Here is a 12,957-nt window from a genome sequence, read left to right as displayed (position 1 = left end):
CACGTAACAAGCAATGCACACCTCTCAATGAATATTCCATGGTCCGGACAGGCGATAACGCAAAGACTAAAAAGGTAAATGTTATCCACCTCAGAACGTGAGTGTGCGTTTCTGGAAGTGCCAAGTGCTAACCAACGCATAGCTCCATTTCGGCCGTCATTCAAGAGATAAGCGATATTTCTGGCCGCCACACATCTACCTTACAGCAAGAGGAGCGCCTTATCATCACGGGTTTCGCACCGACTGCCTTTCCGCGCGGTAGGAAAGACACGGCGGCACAGAGACAAGTGGCATTAGTCGAGAACCCGGTGGCTTCCGCTCCTTATAACCACACTTACAAACGAGGATAAGAAGTTTGTCACGGCGCACATAATTTGTTCTGCACGCACAGCTCTGCTCAGAGTGGTTTAGGAGACCAAATGAATAAAACGTAATCGCGTAGACTCACCGTAAGCGGACGATAAAGTTGGATTTCGTTGAAAATGCAATCCACGGGAGAGCACGCCCAAGACACCGACACATCCGCGCACACGGTTGTTTGCAGCCCGAATGATTTTCCGCCGTCTCCCGGTAAAATGGGTAACACGTGAAACAGAAACCCATTTCACGGTCGTATCTTTGCAGCTTGCACCCTTGCCGTGCGTAGCTTGATCTGGTATCCAAGACCACCGAGGGCAATTAGTTTATAAGCTCAAATTCTCCACTCCACGTTAAAAAACTTATTCTTTTCTCGGAAATAAAACCGAAACCTTACTGCTTTGTCCATGCGTACCTCAGCTCCCACAAAATAGTATGTAACACACTTTTGGACTAATAATTAAAAAGTTGCATACCATAACGTCTTTTTTGTGTATAGAGAGAGAGACATGAAACGAAGAGGGGAAAGGCAGGGATGTTAACCAGAAAGGTTTCCGGTTGGCTGCCCTGCAATGGGGAAGGGAATGAGGGGATTAAAAAGGGAAGAGAGAAGGAATGGGAAACACAGTCACATTATGACGAAGCAGAACGTTCAGTTGGGCAAGTTGGTATATATGCATCTTTTGTAAAACAGCACGAACAACGTCGGACAAGACCAAGAAGGACACGGGACGAGCGCTCGTCCCGTGTCCTCCTTGTTCCTGTCCGACGTTGTTCGCGCTGTTTTACAAAAGAAGCAGTCACAATCTGTCAATCAAGGCAGTCGTTCGTAAAAAAACAAAAGAGTGTCTTGTAAGCCTTGATGGCAGCCGACTGTTGTGGCCACGGACCGAGGATCTTGGCCTCTGTGAAAGGGCGAGGATCAAGGCGACCCAGAGCACAACACAGCTTAAGTCTTTCCTTCACAAAGACAGGACACTCGCACAGGAGATGACTGATTTCTATTCGCAGACACAGTTTACACAAGAAAGGCTGCCGGCCATCTCGATCCGGAAAGCTTATCGATTTGTGAGGGCAAAGCCCAGCCATAGACGGCACAGCAATGTCGATTTGCGACGCGCTATGTCACAAGGAAGAGAGAGACACAGTCCAAGGTATGGGCGGCATCAGGGTATCATCGGCTCTGAAGCAGCAGGTATATGGGGAGGAAAGAAAAAATACTGGCTGTGTGATGGTTGCGTCGTAGCGCAATTTCACGTCAATGCAAACTGCAAAGGTATTAATGGCAGATGTTAATCGCGCAGAGGACCCTACTCTTTGAACTCGTCTAACGGTGTTTCTAAGAGATGGGGACACCCATGAATTCTCACACCCGTCTTTCCCCCTTCATTTAAAGGAAGTTTTAAAGATAAATGCGGAATCACTGATGAAATGTTGGACAGTAATGGTCGAAAGATGGAATGAAAATGTCTCGAGCGATTCCTTTAATGGAGATGGTGTTCGTTTGATGTAGTACAGTTCGCGGGCATCCGTACTTTAGGAATGGCTGCCTTTCCTAGCTTTATTTATTTACCTGTTAATATTAAACATTCTTGAATTCTATTCACAATATACCTCACGGTGTAACGAAAAAGAGTTTTTGCGGTTTCTAAAAACAATATACAGGAGGGCGCTGCATTGTCCTCACCCAAAATCTTCTTAATTCCCAAAACAGCGAAAGAGGTGGAGGACTGTAGCCATAGTTGCGGTCACCCGATGCAGGGATCTCCTCGACAAAGAGTTTAAAAAATTGACACGGTCCTGGGCTTAGTCGAAAGGCAGTGCATAGATTGTCACATAAAAAGAAATTGAGATTTTTATACACTGGTCTTTAGACTATAGACTATAGATAGTCTATAAACTAACTATAGATTATAAGGCTATTATAGAGTTTAGTCTACAGTTAGTTTATAGACGGTCGATAGATCAAAAGAAATTAAAGCTGTTGCAGATTTAGGCTAGAGATAGCCTACAGACCGCCTATAAACAAAAGGAATTTAAGAGGGTTATAGACTTTAGTATATCGTCTACAGACCATCTATAGATCAAAGGAAATTAAGAGGGTTATAAACTTAAGGCTGCAGATGGTCTATAGACTGTCTATAGACAAAAGGAAAAGTCTAAGGTATGGCTATAGAGTCTAAAAAGTCCATAGAAAGTATATACACCATTTTGATAAGTGTCTACCCTACAGACAGTGGTGGTTTTTACGTTAATAATAAAAATAATTGGTTTTTCTTGGGAAAGTAAATGGTGCAGTATCTGTCTGACATCTCGGCGGACACCCGAACCGCGCCCAACCGCGGCTGCTGCGTTTTTATGGAGGAAAAACGCTAAGGCCCCCTGTGCTGTGCGATGTCAGTGCACGCTAAAGATCCCCAGGTGGTCTAAATTATTCCAGAGCCCTCCACTACGGCACCTATCTCTTCCTTTCTTCTTTCACTCCCTCCTTTATCCCTTCCCTTACGGCGCGGTTCAAGTGTCCAACGATATATGAGACAGATACTGTGCCATTTCTTTTCCCCAAAAGCCAATTATTATTATTATTTTATATTATTATTATTATTATTATTATTATTATTATTATTATTATTATTATTATTATTATTATTATTATTATTATTATTATTATTATTATTATTATTATTATTATTATCATTAAGGGAAGGGATAAAGGAGGGAGTGAAAGAATAAAGGAATAAAGAGGTGTCGTAGTGGAGGGTTCCGGAATAATTTCGACCACCTGGGAATCTTTAACGTGCACTGACATCGCGCAGCACACGGGCGCCTTGGCGTTTTTCCTCCATAAAAACGCAGCCGCCGCGGTCGGGTTCGAACCCGGGAACTCAGTGTGCGTGATTTCTCAGTGTACGTTCTCAGTGTGCGTGATTTGTGATCCTGCCCGTGTGCTCGGGTGTATATATTAAATAGTGCGACCTAGTGACAGATTGCGAGAAAGAACTCCCAACATGGGCTCAGTGCGAGCAGCCCACATTTCTCATATTGCTTCAGTAATTAAAAAACTAAAATTTTGAAGAAAGCTATTTAGATGGCGTTAACACGTGAAAAATAATTGTCTTCTGCCGGTACTGATAGGCCAAAAAACGCAAGCAGGACTGGGGCCGCCGCTTGCCTTCATCGGACCCCTGCCGGGGAAGGGCTTGCCCCTGCTGAAGCCGTTTGAGCTGAAAAGATGCTTGCTTCAAATAAAAATTACCCTTTTCTAGCGGTACAAAAATGTATTTTTACTATAAATATTTTGCCCGCCGCAGTGGCTCAGTGGTTAGGGCGCTCGACTACTGATCCGGAGCTCCCGGGCTCGAACCCGACCGAGGCGGCTGCGTTTTTATGGAGGAAAAACGCTAAGGCACCCGTGTGCTGTGCGATGTCAGTGCACGTTAAAGATCCCCAGGTGGTCTAAATTATTCCGGAGCCCTCCACTACGGCACCTCTTTCTTCCTTCCTTCTTTCATTCCCTCCTTTATCCCTTCCCTTACGGCGTGATTCAGGTGTCCAACGATATATGAGACAGATACTGCGCCATTTTCTTTCCCCAAAAACCAATTAATTAATTACTATAAATATTCTACTGCAAAATGCTGCAAATTTAGAGGCACCAACTACCATACATGTACTTCGAAAAGGACTTAATATAGGTTCCCTACAAAGCGATGTTGGTACAATAAAAAGACGTTTAACTGAAAACGTTTTTTTATATGACGGAAATGCTGCAAAGCATAAAGGTACCAACAAGCATATAAGTGCTTTGAAATTAACTATATTTAAGTTTCCTAGAAAGCGACGGAGGAAAAAAAGGCAGGTTTATCAGCAAAAGTTTTTTTGAAAATGCTGCAAAATTTATAGGCACCAACTCACATATATGCGCTTTCAAATAGACTATAAGTTCCCTACAAAGAGATGGTCGTAGAGTATGCGAAGAGGAAACAGCTTAAAATTGGATTCAGAATAGTCAAAATGCGCCTAAAATATTATTGGAAAATAAGTATAGATGGAGAATCGAAACGACTTGCAGTATATGTTCTAAGGGAAAAGAATTGAGGTTTTATGGAACTGCATGACAAATATGAGTTTCATTCTCTTGTTATCAAGGACACCTATAGAGCGATCAGAGGCCAGAGCCAATGAGTCATAATAACAGCCATTCCATGAGAATTTAAAAACGACGGTCACCTCGATAACATTTGTTCTAGTGATATTTAGGTTAACGTTATATGGCAGCTGCATCCTAAACTCTCCTAAATGATCGTGTCAGTCCTCAAAAAATGCCTATTTACTTTGACCACAGCATTCACTGTGTTGAGTCCATATACATCTGCCTTTGACGCCACCCCACTACAAGAAGACAAAGCAGGTCCCTCCAAAAACTACAATACTCAGCACCAATGAGGTAACTGAAGTTTTTAAAGAAAGGGTGGCAGAATAAATGACATATTTCTGCGTGGATTACCTAAGTAAGACACTTTATCGTTGGACTATTCTATTCATTTTACTGGCACTGTATTGTGTTCTTTTCCTTCTATACTATTTTGGCCTATTTTTTTTCACCTCACTCGAACAAAATTTACGCCATGAAAGGGCCCCGTCTGGATAACGCTTCGAAAAATTTTTGCCCGCGTCTAACGGGTAGCGATTCAGCACATGTCCTCTTTCTTCCCTCCCCGCGGCCTTTCAGTTAATGCCGTTCCCCACACACGTCGCGGAAGCTTCTTACATTCAACTTCTCTTTTTTACTTGTTTTAATAGCCTGGAACGGGCTTTTCAGTTACAAGACACTACATGAAGCGATATATTTTTGTTTTCCTCTGGACAATGAGCCGAGACAATACCGCCAGCTGCTTAAATCACTGTGCGTTGTGTCGATTCGATTTCGTTCCACTAGAGACGTGAGGTGCAAAACTCCTCATCGACAGCGCAGCCCATTTAACCCTCTTTCGGTGTAAGCGTTGCCGTGGACGGGTCTCGACGGGAGGCAAGTGCTTTTGTCTGTTTTGCTGGATTTCGCTGGTAGTTTTCAAGAGGTTAGCATGGTTGAAGATGCACCTCAAGAAAAAGAACCTTACTCCAGTCTCCTTAAAGATCCCCAGGTCGGAGACCTCCACTACGGGCACCTCTTTCTTCCTTTCTTCTTTCACTCCCTCCTTTATTCCTTCCCTTACGGCGTGGTTCGGGTGTCCAACGATATATGAGACAAATACTGTGCCATTTTCTTCCCCAAAAACCAATTATTATTTTTATTACTATAGACTCCTTACAAAAAATTTTTCTGAGAAAAATACTGTCCATAGACTTCTGACTATAAAGTCTACAGACTCTCTACAGACAAACCCTAAGAACAGTCTATGGGCAATACAAATCCTGTCACAGCCTATTGATAATCTCTATTTTATGGCCATACACTTTTATTCGACTTTATCTATAGACAGTCTATAGACTATGAATCGACAAAAAGAAATATCTCTAGGAAGTGAATAGAAAAAAGAAGTCTATAGACTGTCTATAGACTTCTATACCTGTCTATACCTTGTTTTGTGAGGGTCACGTGGTTCCTACATGTTATTTGATGCATACAAAAATTTAGCAAGCGCTGTTAGTGGAACCACTATTTTCGAAGGGAATACTTAAGGCCTGGGGACCAATATGGCGCGGGTACTTTTAAAAGCTGCGCTAGTTAACTTCAGCACTAGGCGCCAAAGGGCGCACTGCACAGACTTGAGAATTCGAAAAGCGTTACGGATGTCGCAGTATCTGTCTCATATATCGTTGGACACATGAACCGCGTCGTAAGGAAAGGAATAAAGGAGGGAGTGAAAGAAGAAAGGAAGAGATAGGTGCCGTAGTGGAGGGCTCCGGAATAATTTCGACCACCCGGGGATCTTTAACGTGCACTGACATCGTACAGCACACAGGCTCCTTCGCGTTTTTCCTCCATAAAAACGCAGCCGCCGCGGTCGGGTTCGAACCCGGGAACTTCGCATATTTCGCTTACAGACTTCATGCATGCCAATTGTCTCACCTTGTCTAGTTTTTTTTTTTGAAAATCCACTTCAGGTTGCCTCTGAGTGTTAGCCCGAAATGCTGACACAACACTACGCTGGATGACGTTGCAGGCATTAAGGCTAACTGCCATTTTCGAACATTAAGCTGCGCAACGGCATTAGGGCATACTCACGTGATGGCGCATAAAAGGATGTCAGCTTTACGAAAAAGTTTTATGATAGGTAGAAATGTGGCTAAGAAGCAACGTTCTGCCACTATCACGGGCTGCGTAGCCTGTGGGCTCGCCTCACCTCACTCATCGCAGTGTTCGCATCGAGCTTAACATACCACTTTTAAATGGAATGTCTTCGTTTAGAGCGAGCCAAAATGCGATTCGATAGTTATAGCTTTCTCTCGGGTTTTGGTGCACAGACCATCGAATTATAACGGCTGCTTAACAAGATCGTCCTAAGCAGCACTCTTTTGAAGAGGTAGCTGTTAGATTGGCATTCCGAGAAAGGCGTCGTCCACGGCTCGAGGCATGACACATAAATTTCTGTGGGCAGTTGGAAAAGAAATAAAAAATTAGCTGCGCTTCAACTACTTCAAACCTGGTTAGAGAGCTAAAGCTGTGGTGTCGGGCAACTAGACGCTTGGCGTCTGTAACGTTCAGCGCTTTACATACACTTGATAGGCAGTGCGCCCGCCCTGCCACCCTGGCAGGTGGCAGTTAATGATTGATCGCGACAGGTTGGTCACCAAATGAACGCTGCGGCCTATTGCTGCAGTGCCGCGTGTCCGCCACAACGTCCTGTCCAATCTTGATATCGCTCCCCTCTATACTTCTCGTTATTCTCTCCCTTTCCCTTTCACCTCAGCTGGTTGCAGCTCAGGCGCTTAATATATTAGATAGCAAATGCCGCAGCCGCCAACATAATTTTTCTTTCCTTTTTATTTATTTGTTTTAAATAAACCACTACCACCACCACGTTGTCAGCGCTAATCATAAGGCCACATCTTTCTCTCACCACCACGTACCGCATAGCGCGATTGAGGCGTCCACTCTCCAAGGAGTCTAGAACGCTGTCAACGTCAACGCCAATGAACACAATGAACGCCGAAGGGGTCTATAGCTTCAGTGCCGCGTTTCTCCTACAACGTTGTCAATGCCAACGCAAGCGGCGCACATCTGTCACTACCACCAAGTAGCTTAGAGCGCGACTGAGGTGTCCACTGTCTCAGGGGGCGAGTTATGCGCCTTTCCTTTGCTTTCGCAGAAGATTGGATTCGCTTTGAAAATTGGCGTTTTTCCTCCATAAAAACGCGGCGGCTGCGTTTTTATGGAGGCAAAACGCTAAGACGCCCGTGTGCTGTCCGATGTCAGTGCACGTTAAAGATCCCCAGGTGGTCGAAATTATTCCGGAGCCCTCCACTACGGCACCTCTTTCTTACTTTCTTCTTTCACTCCCTCCGCCATCCCTTCCCTTACGACGCGGTTCAGATGTCCAACGATATATGAGACAGATAATGCGCCATTTCCTTTCCCCAAAAAGCAATTATTATTATTATTATTATTTGAAAATTGGTTTTGAGGAAAGGAAATGAGGCAGTAACTCTCTCACTTATATCGGTGTACACCCGAGCCGCGTCGCAAGGAAGGGATAAACGTAGTTGCGCTGAAGGTAGTTCAAGGTCGTTCTCCGGCCAGCGTGACGACTGCCAAAATAATATTGTCCGGCCAATGCGGAAAAGGGGACAAGGGACAAAAGGAACTCCTCCTCAGCAGTGAATACGAGTTGGTGAGGACGGAAAATGGAGCTACGCACTCTCGGGCTCTCTCCGTTGTAACCGCATCTTTGTTTGCCCATTGCCGTCGACGCGTTCATCGAGCCACCCCAGACAGAACCAACGCGGGGCGAACCCAACATCCTCAAGATGTTGAATAAAATTGAATTGACTTATCGCCAGGGTCTCCAGAAGGAGGCACGGCCTGCGGGAAAATGACACTTTAACACTCGTCAGAAGCCTCGTAGTAAGCAGAATAACATACAGCCTCGCATACTACAACTGCACTAAGGGAGAAATACTTCAGGCACACACAATAATAAGGAAAGCATATAAGTTAGCGCTCCACCTACCGCAAGCAACCTCAACGGAGAAACTCCTAGCCCTGGGTTTGCATAACACCTTTGAAGAGCTGAGAGAAGCCCAACTTGCGGCGCAGCTACAAAGGCTAAAACAAACCAAAGCTGGGATAGCACTCCTAAATAGGGGTGGCTACGAAGGTGCGCTGCAAGAAACAAGAACAGAGCGGATACCTGACGAATATCGCAACACACTCAGGATAGCCCCGATACCGAAAAACATGGATCCAAACCTGCATAAAGGACGCAGGGAAGCTAGGGCAAAATACGTTCAACAAATCCTAGCCGAAAAAGAAAACACACTGTACACAGACGCGGCTGCGTACCCGAGAGATTCTCGAGAAATCAGAAACAGAATGGTAGCAACGGCAATAAACTCTGCACACAGGGAAATAGCCAGCGCATCATTTAAGGACTGTGCGGCCGAGGAAGCCGAAGAGGCTGCCATCGCCCTGGCGGCGGCGGAGGGCTACCGTATCCGAAGGTCTCTAACAATATTAACAGACTCGCAAGCAGCATGCCGAAATTACATGAATGGCAAAATAGGACGGAAAGCTCTACATATCCTTAAATCGGCCAAAATGCCGCAAACCGAAGAACAACAACTGCAACACGTAATCATGTGGGTACCAGGACACACCGGGATCGCCGGGAACGTAGAGGCAGATAGGATTGCTCGAGAGCACACAAACCGAGCCTCCACTCAAACTGACCTCGACAACCCAGCAGCAGACCCGGTACCCCTGAGCTACTCAGACATTCTAAACTATCACAGGGGAACGCGACTCAAATATCCGCCACCCCATAACAGTCTACACCAACAAGATGCAGTATGCTGGAGGCTGCTGCAAACGGGGACTTTCCCCAATCTAAATGCCTTAAGTAAAATCTACCCCACGCAATACAGCAGCAAATGTCCGTGGTGTGGAGAAAAACCCACGTTAATGCACATAACGTGGGTGTGTCAGAAAAACAAGGATCTATCTGCAATAAACAAAAACCCGTGTGCGGAACAGTGGGAGGGGATGCTCTCCAGCGAGGACCCGGCCGTCCAGCGCGGATTGGTGCGGAGAGCCTACCTGGCGGCATACCTCAGTGGAGCCCTGTACCAGGGGCCCCAACCCCGTTAAGACGGGCTGCAATAACTCATCGGAAGATGAAGAAAACAGCCCGCGACCGCTAAGAACACGTTTTAATATCAAATATAAATAAAGTTTTTCCTCCTCCTCCTTATCGCCAAACACGCTCAAAGGCGAGAGCAAGGCACTGAGCAGTGCTCTTAATTGCAAAGAACCTTGGACCAACAGATAGCTGTTTTCGTTCGCGACCGTGTTGGATGATCATTTCACATTTTCACACGTGTTTAAAGTAGCTGCATTTCGCAGAAAAAAATACTGAAATATAAAATATTTTGGCTCAATCTACGTTGTTAAGGTGGCTGGACAGCGTAGCTATGCTGACTGCATTAAGTTTTTAGCCTAGCGTTTTCTGCTTACTACGACGAAACGAAAACGCAACAGTAATCCTTACCGGGAAACACACGCGGGGACAAGGCACGTGCTTCGCATTGTTTGCAGGCGCCATTATGATACATTATGCGGATTGCACGTTGCGCGAAGGCTTGCAATGGCGTCAAGCGCTTTCGAAGCAGATGCAAACCTAATGTTTACCGCAACGCGTAGCTGTAATAGTCAGCACCGCGCGTCGGAAATATTCGTTCTCTAACGGCACGGTTTCGGTGTCCACCGAGATATGCGCGACAGGCGTGATTTCCTTGACTTAAAACCAAATTTCATTTTATTTTCCTTGCTTTACGGCCCAGCTCGGGTGGCCACCAAGATACGTGAGAACGGCGGCACTTCCTTTCCTTAAATTGTTTAACAGGCAAGGCGTCGCGCCGAACGGAAAGGAATAATAATAATAATTGGTTTTGGGGGAAAGGAAATGGCGCGGTATCTGTCTCATATATCGTTGGACACCTGAACCGCGCCGTAAGGGAAGGGATAAAGGAGGAAGTGAAAGAAGAAAGAGGTGCCGTAGTGGAGGGCTCCGGAATAATTTCGACCACCTAGGGATCTTTAACGGACCCGTCGCGGTGACTCAGTGGTTAGGGCGGTCGGCTACTGATCCGGAGTTGGACTAAGAGAAGAAAGGAAGAAAGAGGTGCCATACTGCAGGGCTCCGGAATAATTTCGAGCACCTGGGGATCTTTAACGTGCACTGACATCGCACAACACACGGGCGCCTTAGAGTTTTGCCGCCATAAAAACGCAGGCGCCGTGGTCGGGTTCCAACCCGGGAACTCTCGTAACCTAGGGATGCATAACAGGTGGTTATATTCTGCCCTCTTCTGTATTCACCTGACTGATCGTGTGAATATGGTCTTTGTCCAGTAGCATTTCCGAAAGTCAGCCTGGTTCTTTCGTTTATTGATGTCTAAGGTTGACCTAATTCAATTAGTGAATAAGTCAGCAAATATCATGTAAACAACTGACAGTAAGCTGGCCGCTTTAATTCTGCAAGACCATGACATTCCCATCCTTGTCAATTACGATGATGTTATCGTTCTTATAAGATTCTGGTACGATTTGCCCAAAACGTATCACCAAAAAACACTGACCACTAAATTAAACCACCAAGAAGCCATCCGCTTATCCGAGGGAATCGTATCCGTGATATTTTTATCAGTGACACAACAGCCGGTGTTACGACTCATTATCCTATGCCTGCTACTAGCGATGGGCAGAGGTGGCCAGGCAACAAGCAGACTGTCCTAATACAGAAAGAAGTTTAATCCCGGCCAACGTACTAGAGCTCGTATAGAGAATTAACGCTTATAAAAAAGTGTGTACAATATATCGCATGCCAGGATAAAACACTGGCACACGGTGCAATTCACATGATGACGACGGTGTCTTTAACCAACCAACATCGATTTCTGTTTCTTTATTAGGTGCAGCAAGAAAGGAAGCAGTTCAATCAGGATGTTGTGGCTTCTTGCTGTGAACCTTCTCTTGTGTGTCGTGAAACCGGTGGGTATTCCTTTTTATTTTTTTTTCAAATATAAGACTCCGAAGTGTTATAACTTCGGATAAACTGTTACCGGTTACAAACCGCCGTCGTGTAACTAAATTTTTGCATTGAAAGCTGCTTAAGCATTAACAAGGTAACAAAGCTTTCAGTGAGTTTGAGAAAAACGAGGCATTTTGCGTTTTTGTACGTTATCGTATTTCTCGCTCAGCAGTTATTCGTAACGATGATGATGATGACGATCAGGCATATAGCCAGAAATTTTTTCGGGAGGGGCTCAAGGTAATTTCTTCTATCTCGGGGAGGAGGAGGAGGGGGGGGGAGCTGGCAGTTGGATGAGCACTACCAAGTGTAAAGAGAGGACACTTGAACTTGTGCCTGATGATGATGCTGATGATCAAAACTACAGCACCTGTCGAGACGAAGTCCTCTCGTCCGAACGATCATCAGCAAACTAAGGCCTCGTTACCGTTGCTTTTTCATTTTCTGCTGTCCAGATTTCGGTACTTTCTTCACTCTAGCTACAAATACTGTCATAAATTTCCCGTCTCTCACACTTACAGCTATCTGCGGAGCAATTTGAACTGAATGGATTAGGTAAGTACTCCATGATTTGGCTTCTTAGACGCTCATTCAGATTTTTAGGTAGGCGAGGGAGGCGAAAAAAATTGTCGACACTATCTCTGAGGTGAAAAGTCCCATAATGAGGCCGCTATCAGCGCAGTATGATAATGTTAGTCATGAGTTAATTAACATTTAACAACAAAAACAAATTTATAATATCTCTAACATCGTGCACTTTCTTCCATTGAACGACAATGAAAGAAGCTTTTGGTACGTACATCCATGATTAATTTTTGTCGAAAAGAAAAGCAATTCAATTTTTTTTTGCACAGCTAGTTTTCTTGGGCGAATTTTTACCCCATAGTTGTTATACAGGTAGGCAACGTACAGGGCAGGTCAAAAGTTCCCAGGCCACAAAGTCTACTTTTGAGCAGTGTAGTCGGGCAGTTATAACACCCTCGAAGCTGAAAATATCTGCAGAGGGTAGAAGAAATATCATCATAACCCCTGAGAACCTTGATAGCTTTATCCACATCTTAAAGTGCCAGGATATGCCGAAAAAAAAAGCAGACTGTGTTGCCTGGGAACTTTTGACCAACCCTGTACCTTTGTAAAAATGTTGGCAGAATACTTGCATTTTCTTCTCATTGTACCTGATATCTGATACGATGCCCTAATACGATATCGAGGTGATATCGATAAGCTTTTTAGCTAACGAAGCTACTTCTTAGTCATCACATGAGGAAGTGATAAATCCAATGCCCCGAAACACACAGGGAGTGAAACTGCACTGTAAACTAGAAAACTGAGTTACGAAATGATTGCT

General features: G+C 44.9%; 1 long non-coding RNA gene across 1 annotated transcript; it reads left to right on the top strand.

The window, feature by feature from the left end:
- The first annotated feature begins 5,298 nt into the window (after positions 1-5,298).
- Positions 5,299-12,164, top strand: LOC144104533 (uncharacterized). The gene is made up of 3 exons (XR_013308560.1): positions 5,299-5,386; positions 11,491-11,569; positions 12,131-12,164. It is a non-coding gene; the product is annotated as an uncharacterized LOC144104533 (long non-coding RNA).
- Positions 12,165-12,957: the final 793 nt, after the last annotated feature.

Source organism: Amblyomma americanum, chromosome 9 (assembly GCF_052857255.1).
Source record: "Amblyomma americanum isolate KBUSLIRL-KWMA chromosome 9, ASM5285725v1, whole genome shotgun sequence".
Taxonomy (NCBI): Eukaryota; Metazoa; Arthropoda; class Arachnida; order Ixodida; family Ixodidae; genus Amblyomma; species Amblyomma americanum.
This window is presented reverse-complemented; position numbering and strand designations above follow the sequence as displayed.